Below are 17,702 nucleotides of genomic sequence, written 5' to 3'. Positions count from 1 at the left end.
CTTTCTTTCTTTTCTTTCTTTTTCTTTCTTCTTTCTTTCTTTCTTTCTTTCTTTCTTTCTTTCTTTCTTTCTTTCTTTCTTTCTTTCTTTCTTTTTCTTTCTCTTTCTTTTTCTTTCTTTCTTTCTTTCTTTCTTTCTTTCTTTCTTTCTTTCTTTCTTTCTTTCTTTCTTTCTTTCTTTCTTTCTTTCTTTCTTTCTTTCTTTCTTTCTTTCTTTCTTTCTTTCTTTCTCTTTTTCTTTTTTCTTTCTTTCTTTTCTTTCTTTTCTTTCTTTTCTTTCTTCTTCATTCCTTCTCTTTTACTCTTTTTCTTCCTCTCACTCTGCCATCTCTCTCCCCTGCCCCACTTTCTCTCTCTCTCCCTTTCTCTTTTCCTCTCTTCCTTTCCTTGTTTCTTTCATAACCAACTTATTCTTCTCAGTTTTGCTTCAAAATGCTAGATAATTCAGAAGATATGTGTCCACATCTTCAGATGGTATACAGAGGAGTTTGGTTATGCTCTCTATAACAGCTGAAAATGATGTGCTCATACAGCATGACAGAACATACAGATTCTGGAACATGATGTGCACAGCAGCTGGACCCTTCGCTATGACTCCCTTGCTGCAGCTCCCTTCTCTTGAAAGTCTGGGGGTGACAGTAGTGTAGAGGGGCAATCTGTCAGGCAGGTGGGCACTTTTCTTGGTATTATACACTGGTTTACCTTTATAAGATAAACTTTTTCATTAATATTGAAGTTGTTTAGGATTTACAATCACTCATTTGAGAGCAAATTAGTCCTTGTGTATGAAGATAGCATTTGCTTATCTCAATTACTTTAAACTGGCTTTTTGTCTTTGATTGTTAGTCAAATACCTTTTCTTTAATCAAAATGTGATATCGTTTCTTCCACACATTCCTTAGGGTTATCTATTCCTACAGTTTATTTCTGCTCTTCCCTTTCTTCACTTGGCCCCAAATGCACTAAAACGTCCCATCTCCCATCATTTGAAGGTTAGAGGTGACTGGTTTATTTAGAGTTCACTTCAGTTATGTTGACACACATGCTGCAACTGGCATACTTCGGCCTCCAGGCTCTGTCTCTGAAAGCCGTTTCTGCATTGTAAGAGCAGGGGATGTAGGCTGTGACCCATCAGTAGGCTGTCTATACACTAAAATAATGGAGAATGTGATAAACTGTCACCAGAATACAGTCTCAGTTCCCTGACTCTTAATGGTAGAATAACACAATAGGGTCAGGCTAAAAAGGTTTTCTTATGAAAATTTTATCAGCAACTTTGGTAAATTGCTGTGGGAAAGGTGCTTTTGCTCTCAGGCAGACCTGGAACCTGTTTTTACAAGGTACAGCTCGCATGCATTGCCTCACTCCCGCAAGATATTAAGGGCACTCAAATTGAATTAACACCAAATCAGGCCGGTGCACTTAACAATACAAATGCACTTAAGGGATGCCTCAGAATGATTTGTGACTGAAGAAAGCAAAGAAGAAATCAGCCTTGAAGACCACAGGGGTGGTGTTGTGTGTCATATACAGGAAAAACCATAAGTAGAACTTAGAATACCGGAAAACCATGAACTTCAAGGGCTCTCAGATACCTTAGACTCAGTCATAAAGTAGACAGTCTCTTTTGTGGTATGTAGAAACAATTGATAAATAAATTACAGCCAGTTTTCTTAGTGGCATCGTGTCCATTACCTCTGACAGCAGTGTAACTGCTTTGCTAAAATGATGAAAGGTGAATAATGGTATATCAGGTAGCACCAAAAGAAATTCTCCAAGTTGCTTGGTCTCTCTGTGAGAGCAATGACATAATGCAGAAGTGAATGAGATGTGATCTGGCAGCTGACAGGGAGCTCCATGTGGACTGCTGCCAAGGCCAAAGCGCCTGAACCATAATCCTAGTAAGAAGGTGGAAGCAATTGGGTTTTGTTTTTCTGTTAAATTGTCAGACTCATCCTTTTCAGGAAGCCACCTCTGTTTGCCACCATTTTTCATCAAGTCATTTGTTTCTCTCTTTGAGCCTGCAGGCCATATTCTCGCATGAGTTAGAGGACCAACCCTGCAAAGTTTAGACTACAACCAGGCATAAACCACATAAAGCACACTAAGAGCATTCTGCACCTCAGGACTGCTCAGCAGATCAAGCTTTACAGAGGGATAGGTCCACCATGGTGAAATTTGTCTATGTTGAAGGTAGTAATTCCCTTCTGGTCAAAGACTAGTAATGGATTATAGATACCATACATTCAAGCTACCTGTTACATGGATAGTCTCTTCAGTAAGCATGATGTTGGAGTCACTATTAATTAAATCAACATTAGTCTTCTTTCTTGACACTGCAAAATGGTGGAGCTGAGGTCTTAAGTGACTGGAACATAAAGCAGAAAGGAAAATGGAAGACTCCAGACATGTTTCTAAGTCCAGGATCTCTGTGTCAAACTAAAATGGTGGTGGTTGTGGTGGGATTTCTGCTTATTAATGCTACAGTTGCTGCTTTTGCTGCTGTTACAAAAAATAGCCAACTCAACCAGATCTTCTGATTTGGTATACAAGAATTTCCTTGGCTTAGAAGGAGGCTTTATGCCAACCATTGAAACAAGACACTTGTAAAGTTATCATGGTGTTGCAGAAAAGCAGAATGCAATTTGCTTTGGTGTTTATGGAGAACATGTCAGGAAGCTGTGAAACAATAAGGAATTTCTATGAGCTGCACCATGACTGTTGAGCAACATGCATATATATACTGCAGAATTTACTGTCAAACAAAACATGATGTAGGGCTATTTGTTTGAGCCTGCACAGGCTGTGGAGTGCACCACCCATCTTCCAGCTGAGTGCCAAGAGGTAGAAAGGAAATATCGCATATACCTACAAACTCTGGTGAGGGTCCTGGTGAGGCTGTTGCCTGTTGGCAGAGGAAGACACGAAACCACTGCTATGATTAGTAGGAGTTAGTGGGGTGACTCAGCAATGGAGAGAAGTCTCCCCACATACACCAGTACAGCCAGCCCATGGTGCACTTCATGCCCATGGGAAAGGGCCAGCCCAGTACAGCAGGGAGTCAGCCAGGGAGCAGACATTCCATGTCTCCTTCTTTATGGCCTGAAAACCAAGTTTCAGAGAGGAACCAGATGGAGACATTCAGGGCAGAATAGAACTTTTCTCCTTTCCTGCATCTCAGAGTAGAGCAGAGTAGCCAGGACACAGGTTGATGACCTCACAGAGCCGAACTCCTGCTATGGCAGGGCAACTCTTGGCAATGGCAAGAAAGAGACTTTGTCCTTCCCCAAATATTTATCCAAGCCCTAGCCTGGCCAACTGAAGATTTTTCTGTGATTCTGCTCAGTTTAATGTGGAAGGAGAGGGGATTAAAAGGTTTTCTCTTTGTGCTGTAGCTACCCAAGTAGCACCAAATGGAAAGCAATCTACTTCTGAGAAGACTGAACCAATGTCACCCAAAACACTCTCAACGGAGAAGAGCTTCAGGTTGGAAAACATGCTTGCAGGCAAACCTTTATGCCCACAATGGCAGAGCTTGAGGAGTGGAAAGAGGTGTGCTGGGCAGCAGTTCAGCCTCCACACTATGCCTTTTGTCCTTCCAGCCTTCTACCCTTCAACCTAGTAGGAATTCAACACAAATAACCATGCTGTGGCTGCTGAACCAGATGACCCACTAGATGTCCTTCTTAACAAATGTTTTTATGAAATTAACAAAAGGACTGTGCAGCAGCTTCCCATTAACTCAGGCCCAGCTCCAGCTTGTGTGCATGGTACGTTTATTAACACCTCCTGTTGGAATACTAATCAAACACATCCCTTAAATTTTTGCTCAGACTCAAGAAATATTCCTTTTAACATCTAAAGCAAAAGGATCAAAGCCCACACTTCTACAAAAGTTTTTGTTCCTGGAGAGAATTCCCTTATAAAACTGGGTTCTTGAACAATTTCTGGGGACAATCTAAGTTTTAGAAATTGACAGACAAATGTGTTTGTATACATAATAAATATTTGCATGAGTCAAAATTAATCAGGTCTACAGATCTTAATATAGAAACTTTAAGGCACAAAAAATAATAATTAAAACTCAACTTTTTCATATGTACGTCTGATCTTAATGATCTGTATTTACTTTGGTTTCTTTATTCTCATAGGAGGCACAATTTTATGTCAAGTTTCTCTGAAAAAACAGCGAATGAAAAGTTACTAATAACAATAAATGATTAATAGATGTTGTAATAAATAATCGATTGTTTTAAAATCCACTCAGTCAACACGTTGCTAACCATTACTAAAAACCATGCATTACACCTCCTCTTGACATGCTTATAGCCTTCCATATCACTTGCTGCTACAAGGCTTATACCTCTTTTTCACCTTTAGTAAACATTCATTAACACTTTATAAACTATCTAAAAATGAAACTGTGTTGCAGAAGGCAAAAGGAATACCTTGTGATCACAAGTCTATCATAAAGACAGAACATCAGTCCTACAGCAACTGATCTTTCTTGTAAAGACAGCAAACGATTTGAAGGCAGTTGAACTAGATTTTCTATTGTGTGAGAAATAAATAACCATCCAGAAATCTCACACATGTAGCAGAATCACAGAATGGTTGAAGTTGGAAGGGGCCTCTAGAGTTCATCTGGTCCAGTCTCCCTGCCACTTAGAGCCTGTTGCCCAGGTCCATGTCCAGATGGCTTTTGATTATGTCCAAGAGTGGAGAATCCACAACCTCTCTGGGCAACCTATACCAGTGCTTGGTCACCCACTCTCACAGTGAAAAAGTGTATCCTGATGTTCAGACAGAGCTCCTGTGTTTCAGTTTGTGCTGCTTGTCTCTGGTCCAGTCACTGGACACCACTGAAAACAGCCTCGCTGCATCTTCTTTGTACTCTTCCTTCAAGTATTTATACACAAGGATAGATCACCCTGAGCCTGCTCTTCTCCAGGCTGAACAGTGCCAGTTCTCTCAGCCTCTCTTCCAGTCACTTAATCACCTTTGTGGCCCTTTGCTGGACTCTCTCCAATATGTCCATGTCTCTCTTGTACTGGGGAGTCCAGATCTGGACACAAGACTCCAGGCATAGCCTCACCAGTGCTGAATAGAGGGAAAGGATCACTTTCCTCAACCCACTGGCAGCAGTCCTCCTAGTGCAGTCCAGGATATCATTAGCCTTCTTTGCAGTAAAGGCATGTTGTTGTTTTATGTTCAATTTGTTGTTCATCAGGATCCCCAGGTCTATTTCTGCAAACCTGAACAATACACAGGTTTATCAAACCTGACCTAAATTCCATATAATGCGACCTCTTCTTTAGTACATTTTAGATTCACTTGAATTAACAGTAGAAAAGCACCCACTGAATTCAGAAAGTTCAAAATCTGATCAAGGGAAAATGAATGAGAACTTCAGGAATCTACCCATCCCCTCAGATCTGTCCTATAAATGAGAATTGCTTAACTTTATGTCCAAACACATTTTCATTATTAAGTATTCAGCAGGCCATTAGAATATGACAATAGATCCCAGCAACTTTCCCCTCAAGAACCAATTCAAATAAACACAGCTATGGAGGAGGATGTGTGCCTTACTCACCCTAAGATTTAGCAAAAGTTAATAATACTAAAAGTTAATAATTGCCAAACAAGGAGACAAACTGTTGTTTGGTTTGGAGTCAGTCTGCTCACATATCCCCTGACACTTTAAATGAGTTCATTGTATTTTATGAGCATTAAAGCTTCCCCCTCCATCAGTCAACTCATTCTCTTGGTTTAATTTTAATACATGCTGTGAAGTTATACCCCTTGAAATCATTGACTTGTCTGAAGGCCTCCAGATGCTCCCTCCCTGGTTCTCTCTCTCAGTCCCACTCACTCTTCTCCACACACCTCTTATATCTTTACTCAGCTGGTTCTAGCCCACACAAGCATATCAGTCACAACAGGAGAGTTTTTTCTCTCACATATTCATATTCAGCAGGAGAATATAGAATAAATTTCCTCTGCTAACATATATACACATATATATATATATGTGTGTATGATCTACACACTTCAGTGATTGTAACTACCTGGCTTAGGACTTCCATTGGACCACAAGGTGAGGTTTGCCTTTTTTTAATTGCCTGCAAGTGCTCACTCTGGCCAAGAAAGGGAATACAGCTTCTCCCCCTTCCCTGATCACAAAGCTGGGCAAGAGTTTCCCATTACATTTATCGCATTATGTGTGGACTTAGTTTTCCCATTACATCCATGATGTGATCAGCAACTGGGTAAACTTGTAGAACTGCCACATTCTCATAAAGTCTACTAATATTAAAGTACAAATATCAGTGTCACTGGAAATTCTTATGGTTGCAATGTTCTACATTAGGGGATTCAACCACGGTGCTAGGCAGATCAGTCAAAATCCTATTGCGACAAGAGAAAAGACATGTCCATCTTTCTGTCATACATAAAGTTCCCAATAGCATGTCCTAATAGGGAGTGGTGGGTTACCTTTAGTTACCTAGTTGTCAAAAGGAGAGGGATGCCTAACTGTGGCACATGTTACAAAACAGTGGGAACAATTTGACTTCCACTCCATTTCAGACAAGAAAACAGTTGAATATTTTTGTGTTTTCAGACTGGGGAGGAAATAAGAATAAAATAGCCATACAAAAAACATCGTTTCATTGACTGTCATTGCTAAAGCTGCATTTTTTTGTCATGGTTCCTGAGAGAGTCAAGGAGTTCATGCTTTTCAGAAAATTATCTGTGACTGATGACACTTTGGGACTTTTTGTGTGTGGGTGGGTGGACGCAATGCTAAGCAGTTGAATCCATTTCAGAGAAACCCTTTGCTGTTGTCAAGTCCCAGACTGCAATGGAATATGACAAAGAGCAGGAACCCAGCAACACCACCACAATGACAAAGTGTTCTGGAACAGCGAACTCTCCCCAAGACTATCTGAAGCAATGAGCTTTCTGCCTCCCATAAAGAAAACAAAAGGTTTTTTCTCCTTTCTCTTTTTTTTTTTTTCTTTTTTTTTTTCCCCCCTCTATCATTCCCATATTTAGAACCATAGCTTGGTTCAAAGGTTAGTTCTGGCATGGTGACCAATTGGGTCTCCATATGATATTTATTTATTTATTCTTTGTTTAAAGTGCTTTTGGCACAACATATCTGCATGAGTTAGATGGTGTTTATAGAAAACCTGAATGCTGGAATTCATAGGAAAGGTCATTTTCTCATTCTTTCTCTTATTTTAATTGACTTAATAATTTTAATAATTTTAATTGATTTAATAATTTTAATAATTTTAAGTGTTGCTGAGGAGAGGGGCTCCGAAGAGAGGACAACAGCGGGGGACCCTCCTGAAAGCATCAAAAACCTGCGGCAAAACCGCAAGATGTGAAGGCAGAAGCCCAGGCAAGAGGGAGAGCCCCAAGTCGCTTCCCCCCTGAGCGGGAAGAGTGAGCTGCTGCGAACGAGGGCAGCAGGGACTCAGAGTGGGCACAGACTGGAGTGACGACGCCCCACACCCTCATGTACAAGAGCAGCCACCAGGGAGCGTGAGCGACCAGGGGGGGTGAACAGGGTGTGGCGCGTCAGGAGGGTGAGTTTGCGTGGCAGTTTGCGCAGGCAGGGCAAGCGGACGGGGCATGGTCCATCTCCGGGGTCTAGAACTTCTCAGAGCTAGTTTCATCTTATCGTCCTCCACCAGTGGACTGAACCATGGTCTCCACTTGCGTCAAAACCACCACCAGAAAGAACGTGGCGACCCAGACGGAGCTGACACGCAAACATGCAGCGGTCCAGGTCCTGGGCTGCAGGGCGTGCCTGAGCCTGTCAGTCCTGCAGGAGGGCAGCAGTGACAGCACCTGTGTGCACTGCGATCAGCTGGGTGACCTGCTCAGCCTGGTGGAAGAACCCAGAGAAGAGGTTGAGAGATTAAGAAGTATTAGGGAGTGTGAAAGGTAAATTGATTGGTGGAGTAGCACCTTAGCACCCCTAAAGCAACAGGAGCAAATGGAGGCTCCAAACAAGGCAGGCGATCCCTCATCCTCTTGCTACCAGGCAGAAGGAGGGGACCTAAGAGATGGCGGAGGCTGAAAACAGGTCCCTGCTCAGGGAGGCAGGAAAATCCTCTCCCAACCTCCCTCACCCTCCATGGTGTCCCTTCACAGTAGATTTGGGGCCCTGGAACCTTTGAATGAAGAAGAGAATGAGGCAGAGAATGAGACAGAGAAGGAAGAAGAGCACGAGACAAACAAGGAGGAAGATCAAGGTCCACCAAGGCCAGGTCATTCCAGACCAGATATTAAAACCAGTTCTAAAAAGAACCCCAGAAGAGTCATTGTAGTGGGTGACTCCATTCTGAGGGGTGTCGAAGGCCCAATATACAGACCAGACCTGTCTCATAGGGAAGTCTGCTGCCACCCTGGGGCCTGCATCAAGGACCTCACGGCAAAACTCTCCGCTCTAGTGAGACCCAAGGACTACTACCCTCTCCTGGTTTTTCAGGTAGGCAGTGATGACATTACCAGGAGAAGTCCTAAAGCAATGAAGAGAGATTTCAGGTCCTTGGGGAAACTGATTAAGGGGTCGGGGGTACAAATTGTGTTCTCCTCCATCCCTTCAGTTGCGGGGATGGATGAAGAAGAATACAGGAGAACTCAACAGATGAACTTGTGGCTCCAAGACTGGTGTTACCGTCAGGGCTTTGGATTTTTCAATCATGGGTTGGTATACAGGACACCAGACCTTTTGGCATTGGATGGGATGCACCTGTCCCAGAGGGGGAAGAGGATATTGGGGCAGGAGTTAGCTGGACTCATTGACAGAGGTTTAAACTAGATTTGAAAGGGGAAGGGGACAAAACATCAGCCCATCTGAAGAGCATGTATTCCAATGCACACAGCATGGGTAACAAACAGGAGGAGCTTGAAGCCATGATGAAACAGGAAAATTATGATGTCGTGGCTATTACAGAAACATGGTGGGATGTCTCCCATGACTGGAGTGTGTCAATTGATGGCTGCAAGCTCTTTAGGAGGGATAGACAAGGAAGGAGAGGTGGTGGGGTGGTGCATATGTTAAGGACTGTTATGATTGCTTCGAGCACAAGCATAGTGAAGACAGGGTGGAGTGTCTTTGTGTGAGAATCAGGGGGAAGGCCAACAGGGCAGAGTTGTAGTAGGAGTCTACTATAGGCCACCCAACCAGGACAGAGAGGTCGATGAAATATTCTATAGGCACTTAGGAGAAATCTCACGATCGCTTGCCCTTGTTCTTGTGGGAAACTTTAACTTCCCAGACATCTGCTGGAAATACAACACAGCAGAGCGGGACCAGTCCCGGAGATTCCTAGAATGTGTGGAAGATAACTTCGTGACGCAGCTGGTGAGTGAACTGACCAGAGAAGGTGCCCTGCTGGATCTCCTCTTTGTGAACAGAGAAGGACTGGTGGATGATGTGGTGGTCGGAGGATGACTAGGGCACAGCGATCATGAAATAGAAGAGTTCTCTATTCTTAGAAAGGCCAGGAGAGGGCTAAGCAGAACTGACATCCTGGACTTCCAACGGGCTGACTTTGTCTTGTTTAGGCACCTGCTTGACAGGATCCCTTGGGAGACGGTCCTGAAGGGTATAGGGGTCCAGGAAGGCTGGGCACTCTTTAAAAAGGAAGTGTTAATGGCTCAGGAGCAGGCTGTCCCCAGGTGCTGTAAGAGAAGCCAGTGGCAGAGAAGACCACCCTGGCTGAACAGGGAGCTTTGGCTGCAACTCAGGGAGAAAAAGAGAGTTTACAGTTTGGAAGAAGGGGCTAGCCACTCACAGTGATTACAAAGGTGCTGTGAGGCTATGCAGGGCAGAAATCAGGAGGTCTAAAGCCCAGCTGGAAATTACCCTGCCTTCAGCAATCAAGGAGAACAAGAAATGTTTCTATAAGTATGTCAGTAGCAAAAGAAAGACCAGGGAGAGCCTCCATCCCGTGCTAGATGCAGGAGGAAACATGGTAACAAGTGATGAGGAGAAGGCTGAGGTGCTTAATGCCTTCTTTGCCTCAGTCTTTAATAACAAGACTAGTTGTATTGAGGGAATCCAGCCTCCTCAGCCAGAAGACAGAGACTAGGAGAACAACCCCCCCACAATCCAGGAGGAGATAGTCAGTGACCTACTGCATCACATAGACACACACAGGTCTATGGGACCAGACGGGATACACCCGAGGGTGCTGAAGGAGATGGCTGGGGTGCTCGCCAAGCCACTTTCCATCATTTACCAGCAGTCCTGGCTGACCGGGGAGGTCCCGACAGATTGGAAACTGGCCAATGTGACGCCCATCTATAAGAAGGGTCGGAAGGATGATCCAGGAAATTACAGGCCTGTCAGCTTGACGTTGGTGTCCGGGAAGCTGATGGAGCAGCTCATCCTGAGTACCATCATACAACACATGTGGGACAACCAGATGATCAGGCCCAGTCAGCATGGGTTTATGAAAGGCAGGTCCTGCTTGACAAACCTGATCTCCTTCTACGACAGGGCGACCTGCTTATTGGATGAGGGAAAGGCTGTGGATGTAGTCTACCTTGACTTCAGTAAGGCCTTTGACACCGTTTCCCACAGCATTCTCCTGGTGAAACTGGCTGCTCGAGGCTTGGATGGGCACACGCTTTGCTGGGTAAAAAACTGACTGGATGGCCGGGCCCAAAGAGTTGTGGTGAATGGAGTTAAATCCAGTTGGCGGCCGGTCACGAGTGGTGTCCCCCAGGGCTCGGTTTTGGGGCCACTCCTGTTTAACATCTTTATTGATGATCTAGACGAGGGGGTCGAGTGCACCCTCAGTAAGTTTGCAGATGACACCCAGTTGGGTTGGGAGTGTTGATCTGCTCGAGGGTAGGGAGGCTCTGCAGAGAGACCTGGACAGGCTGGAGTGATGGGCTAAGGCCAACTGTAGGAGTTTCAGTAAGGCCAAATGCCGGGTGCTGCACTTGGGCCACAACAACCCCCAGCAGCGCTACAGACTTGGGGAGGAGTGGCTGGAGAGCTGCCAGTCAGAGAGGGACCTGGGGGTGTTGATTGACAGCCGGCTGAACATGAGCCAGCAGTGTGCCCAGGTGGCCAAGAAGGCCAATGGCATCCTGGCTTGTATCAGCAATAGCGTGGCCAGCAGGGACAGGGAAGTGATCTTACCCCTGTACTCGGCACTGGTGAGGCCACACCTCGATTCCTGTGTTCAGTTTTGGGCCCCTCACTACAAAAAGGACATTGAATTACTTGAGCGTGTCCAGAGAAGGGCAACGAAGCTGGTGAAGGGTCTGGAGCACATGTCGTAAGAGGAGCGGCTGAGGGAACTGGGGTTGTTTAGTCTGGAGAAGAGGAGGCTGAGGGGAGACCTCATCGCCCTCTACAACTACCTGAAAGGAGGTTGCAGAGAGCTGGGGATGAGCCTCTTTAACCAAGTAATAAGCGATAGGACAAGAGGGAATGGCCTCAAGTTGCACCAGGGAAGGTTTAGACTAGATATTCTGAAGCATTTCTTTCCAGAACGGGTCATTAGGCGTTGGAATGGGCTGCCCAGGGAGTCCCCATCCCTGGAGGTGTTTAAGGGTCGGGTTGACATAGTGCTTAGAGATACGGTGTATTTGGGAACTGTCAGTGTTAGGTTAACGGTTGGACTAGATGATCTTCAAGGTCCTTTCCAACCTAGATGATTCTGTGATTCTGTGAATTTTCCTCGCTGTTGTTTCTGCTACTTGTTTTATTTCTTTATAGATACTGATTTCTTTTCCAGATTTGTTTTTGTCTGTTTGCTTGCTTTTGGTTGGTTTTGTTGCTGCTGGTGTGGTTGGTTTTTTTTCAGCTTGACCACTCATGAGTTCTCTCTAAAAGCTTCAGACAGTCTTATTAAAATGGAGGAGTGTGGTCTACAGACTTGTCACTTGAACCTAGTGCCCGTTCCTCCTCAACACTGAAGGCTTCCCTTCAGTCTCTCTGAAAGAGTAAATTTGATTCTGTTTAAGCTTTCTTATGAAGCATAGCACCTTCAGAGGCTGCACATCCTTTTCACTGCCTTCACCCTTCTTCCTCCTTTAGCAAACAACTGTGCCAAAACTTCTCTCATTTTACCTACTTGCAGTGATTGTGGAAAACCTCACTTAACACATCCTCCAGTTCAACAGAGGGCTGTGGCAAAGCTCCAGTTGAAAAAAAGCATTAGCTCCCTGTTTCTTCCCCAAGTTATTCAAACTATGTTCTGTAGGAAGTCTCTCCTCATACCCACTTCTAAATAATGACAAATGGCACTAAGGTTTGATTGCTCCATAGTTGTATCTTCTCGGTCTTCATCAGTTATGTGAAGAAATAATTTTTATTGGTCATCTTTTAGGTCAGCTTCACATGTTAAGATTCAGATAAGGAAGTTATGTTTCACGTAGGCTACTTTGACTATTTATGTATATAAATATATATATATATGATTTTTTATATATCTTATACCATTTTTTGTCATTGCTGGTTAATGTCAGATGACAATTTCCTCCAGTTATGCAAACTGTAACATTTTCCTGAATCCAGCCTTAATGGAGTACAGCTGCCTTCAGATGCTTCAGATTTTCCCCAAGGTCTCAATCGCACCAACAAAGGTTCCAAGATCAAGGCAAACCTTGATATGCTGAACAACAGAATTGGCTGTAACCCTTTTAAAGTGTGACTTATTGCATCTTTTATTTCCAGCTGGATTCCTTTGCAGTAACAAAAAGCTTGTTGAGATCAATGTGGCCACCTTGGCTAGCTGAAAAGAAAACCATGCAATGCTTCTTCCTAACCTGAGTGCTTTACACTGATGACATTATCATCCATAATTTTCTTGTATCTGACCCTACTGACAGCAATATATTTCAGTTTCTATATTATATAATATAGTGGTAATGCACATCGGGAAGAAAAACCCTGGTTTGGCTTTGTAGCGGATATTCCAGCTCACTGGCTGTGAAGCATCACCAGTGATATCAGAGACCACACAATGACATTGAGGGACCAAGGGAAGTAGATCTTTGCTCTCAATACACATGGAAATGTTCTGTGACTGAAGGGTAGATTTTCACAGGTTTTCGGCAATAGGCTTCTTACATCTGACCTTGAGTAATATATTACTTAACTAGGTACCTAACTTTACGCATGCACCCAAATTGAAGTGCTACCTGGATTCGAATGGCATTTCTTAATGAGGACATCATCCCACATCTGATCTGAGTCATTTTAAAAGACAAAGCCCTTCTGGTTAATAAGCAGAGCTAATATCCAAGATGCAAACTGTTATGCTGTATCTGGTATAGGCTTCTGAAACTCGAATTGCAGTCATTTCCCAGCCTGGCTAAATTTTGCCTTATTTTCTGCTAATATAAAGATTGCTGTTCATCACAGAGACTCCCAGAATGTAACAGTAGACAAAGTGACTGACAAAATCACTAAATGTCTCTGAACTTTTCAAGAAGTCATAAATTGGATTGTCAGGGGATTACATGTACCTACCACCACAGGATGAATCTCTTGCAGAGAATTTCTCCTACCGTTTGCTTAAGAAAAGAAAAAAAATCCTATTAAATATCAGTACATATTCATTCTTTATACTTCATTCTAGATTTCAATTTTCTGTGTTTTTTCACCAGTTTTGTTGTGCCATTATAAAGGAACCATAAGTATAAAAGCAGCAAAGTAAAAAGCAACAACCCAGTGTACATTGCTTGAAAAAAATCCCTCACTATGACAGGTGACATCAACTTTCCCTGTCATATATGTTATGTCTTAAATAAGACATATGTTGCAATTTTACATTACAAATTACTGCTGTGCTGGAACTAAACTAGAGATTGAAGTAGTTTGCTTATTCCAGTGAAGCCATTTAACAAAAACATTCAGACAATGTAACTAATGAACACCAAGTCTGCTCTTTACAGTCATGTCTACAGGACAGGCATGTGAACACTCTTAATTACTTGCATAGTCCTATTGACTTCAGTAGGAAGAGTTGCAGGCACAGGTCTCTGCAGGACTGCCATTCATACACCTGCTTCTGGAGCAGGCTAATTATTAATTTTAGCAACATCTGAGGATACCTGGCATGGTACAGCAGGCACCTATCATTCTGTGATATTTAAGCTAGGAACATAACCAGTCTCCTTTAACTTAAAGCACACTTTTAAAAAGTGTAGACTTATTTTAATTGGTGGTTTAGCATCATTCCTGATAGAGAGGCTGAACAGAAGAAATGAGGATGCATTTTAACTGGACAGCCATGTTCCTCTCAAAGTTTACAGGAGATGAGCAACTTTTAAACTTCATGTTGACCATGGCAGACAGAAAGCTTCAAGCAGAGTGAGATTTAAATAAGTCTTAGAAAATATCAGAGATGTGATGGTTTTAAGAGTCTGTTTCTGTAATGAAAACAATAAGTCAATTCAACATAGTAGTAAATGAAACTTTGCAACCCATATTATTCCATCACTCCACTGGAAAAATAAACAATGCTTAGTATATCAAAACAGCTGTTGTTAAATTTACTGGTGTAACTCATCAGGGGAAAGAAAGATCCTCTACCAGCATCATTTTTTTGTGTGAGAAATTTGAAAAAAAAAATATGGTTATACACAAAAACATGAAGACCATATGAATTTCTATTTCCTTGTGATAATGGTACAGAAAATAATTTTTCAGTAGACAAAATCACTAATGCATCCTCATTCTTTTTATATTTACAAGTAATCAATGAGAAGTAGAATAATAACCAGAAGTTAAGGTTAATGAAATCAAATGAAGAATTTTGAAAAGTCAGATCTGTTATTGATATGCCTAAATATTGACTTTAGCCCCTATGAATAGATCAATAGGGTTTAATGTCAGAAAGGAATCATCTTAACAAAAGACAACAAACTTCCCTTAAGATATGCCTGTTTCTGTCCAATGCATGCTCTTGAACTACAGTGCACTTTTTAGAAAAGAAAAAAAATAAAAGAAATCTTGACCAAAATAATTCCCCCCGGATATAAATCATGACCCCTGTTGTTTCAGTGACTATCTCTTTGAAGAACTGTCTTCATTTAGCCAGAATTTGTCTAACTTCAATTTCCCATCTCTTAATATTATTACGAGTTTGGCTAATAGAGAAAATGGTCCTGCCAAGTAATCTATGTGCCACTCCATGCTGCAGCTCATCCTCAGGGTCTGGCATCACCTGGGGTCTCTCCCTGAAACTCCTCCATATCTCAGCTCCCTCTTGGACCGTGGGAACAGTGGTGGGCAATATTGCAGCTGGCTCAGCGTCAGGCTTACGGGTGTTGAACACAGCATAATCCTCTTTGCTCATGACAACCACAAGCCACTGTGTTTTTAACATGATAGAGTCGCCCAACTATAAGACTGCCTTTAATGAAAGAACCATGAAGATGTACACTGTTTTCTTGCATCTCGGCTATACCAAATAACCAATATCACTGTCCCCCAACACTTGCGGAATGAGCAGCCATTTATCAACAACAGTTATGGTCATTGCTCAGGGAAATGTTAAACAGCATAATGCCAGGTCAAACGTCTGTGGCCCGAGAAAAGGAGGCATTTGTAAATATCTTCTTGAGACCTGTGCCTTGTCCATTATCTAAGTGCAATGTTGGTTTGGTATCATTCTAATCTTTCAATTGAATGGCATGTTAATACAAAAGAAAATGTGTCAGAGATTTCTTAGCTTATTGGATCAACACACTGCTTTTATCAAACAGCATTTTAAAATGTCACAAATGCACCAGTTATCTCCCCAGACCTATTCTTTTAACCCATGTCGACTGCTGTTAACAGAAATATCATCCTTTTACTTAGGGCCTATGCTGATTTTCCATTATTTTATGTGGCACCGATGTCCAAAACAGCAGGCCGAGTAGGCCCTGTATTCTGGCCCAGTATTTGCTTTATTCTCTTGGAACAGGTGCAAGACATGTTAGGGGAAAAAAGTCAGTGTTAGTGCCTCAGAGGAGTTCTCAGCCATTTTGTTTAAAATTTGCTGGTATAAGTTCTTTTAATAGGTGATTAAACAGTCTGATTTTCAAAGATGTTCTTTAACATCATCTTTCATTATCACTGGAACTGAGAGGTGTTTAGCATTACCTGACAGAACTGGGGCTTTTGTCAAGCCTGTAACAAAGATACTTACTGCATTACCATGTCTTCTGTGCTATAAATAGTAACTGTACTAACTAGCAATGGGTCATTGCAGACCCATTTTTTCATTTCTCAGTAGACTTTTTCCATAGACATCTCTACAAACTTTTGCTTCCCTCATCAATTTTCTGTTTTTCCTCCCTTTTAACTCACATTCACCAATGCTATTTTCTAATTTTCTAATAATTTGTATATCTTCGGGGGAAAAAATAATGGTTTTTTTCACCTCTATGCCTAACTTTTAAGAAAAAAAATAATTAAAAAACCTAAACCATAATAGCCCTTTAGACTGAGTTTGTTGGGCTGCTAGTGAAATGTCTTATAACAAATAACAAGATTCTTCTTCCTAGATGACCTCACTTAAAATTGTTTTCAAGTCTGTGAAACTGACCCTTTGACATCCTTTTGTACATGTATTGCTGGTTCAGACTGTATTCTGTTTGCACATAACGAATGTAATCAAGCTAAGAAAATTCACATCTAAAAAACTACTAATTTTAAGTTCTGAGATCAACTTCTCTTTTTCAAGGAGAAAGTTCCCTGGACTTGGATGTAACACATATTAAGTTAGAAAACTGATATGTACAGTTTTTGGAAATTCCAAAACCAGGCTGTGGGACATTGGCAGCATGTGTCACCTGGACAAAAAGTCTCACACAAGTTACCATCTATTGAAAACTATGGATTACTCTACTAAATGCATTTTCAGCTTCTAGGACAGCGTGCAGAGCAGCTGGTGTCTAGGAAGTGGCCTGGTAGCTGCAGAACATGGTAAGAACAGTGAAGAAAACATAATAAAATGTAATTAGAAAATGAATGAGATTTTGTTAAAAATGTCACAAAGGAATAATTTTCAACAGGACAATAGATACTGAAATATTCTTTAATGTTGTACCTAGCAGTATTATTCACCTGAAAAAACCTGTTCATCTGTTCTGAGATGCAAATATACATACCACTCTTCAGCTACTCAGAAAACCATCAAAAAATGTTCCAAGCTTACATGTGCAAGCCTCTTTTAAAACAACTTTGAAAACATAGAAGTTGTTGCCAAATTGTTAGTTGGAGTCATAGAATCATATGAAAGGTATGTATGATTTTAAAAAGAAAAAAAGTAAATGGGGAAAACCAAGATACAGAGGTTAAATTACTTCCTCACACTACCATGCAAAGTTGACAACATGCCAGGACTAGTTCCTTGAGGGATGTATAGCAAGTCCAGGTTGCAAATGACACTGCAGGTTGAGTTTGTAAATTTTTCAGTCCATATTTATGTGCCATATAAAACTAAAAACCTTTTTTTCACATCAGAAATGTGTCACCTAATTTAACATTACTTAGCAAGGTGCTTAGTTTGTAGCGTATTTAGTGCTCACCCTAAACAGGGTGGATGAAGAGAGAATATGCCCTCACATCACTCATAACAAATCCACACCTGTGACTGACCTCAGTGGTTCTGGATTTCCCCTGTGGCTGATGGCAATACAACTGAAGGAACAGCTCTGCAGCAG

This window comes from Strix uralensis, chromosome Z (assembly GCF_047716275.1).
Source record: "Strix uralensis isolate ZFMK-TIS-50842 chromosome Z, bStrUra1, whole genome shotgun sequence".
In the NCBI taxonomy this organism is placed as follows: Eukaryota; Metazoa; Chordata; class Aves; order Strigiformes; family Strigidae; genus Strix; species Strix uralensis.
The sequence above is the reverse complement of the archived record's forward strand: the minus strand, read 5'-3'. Positions refer to the sequence as shown.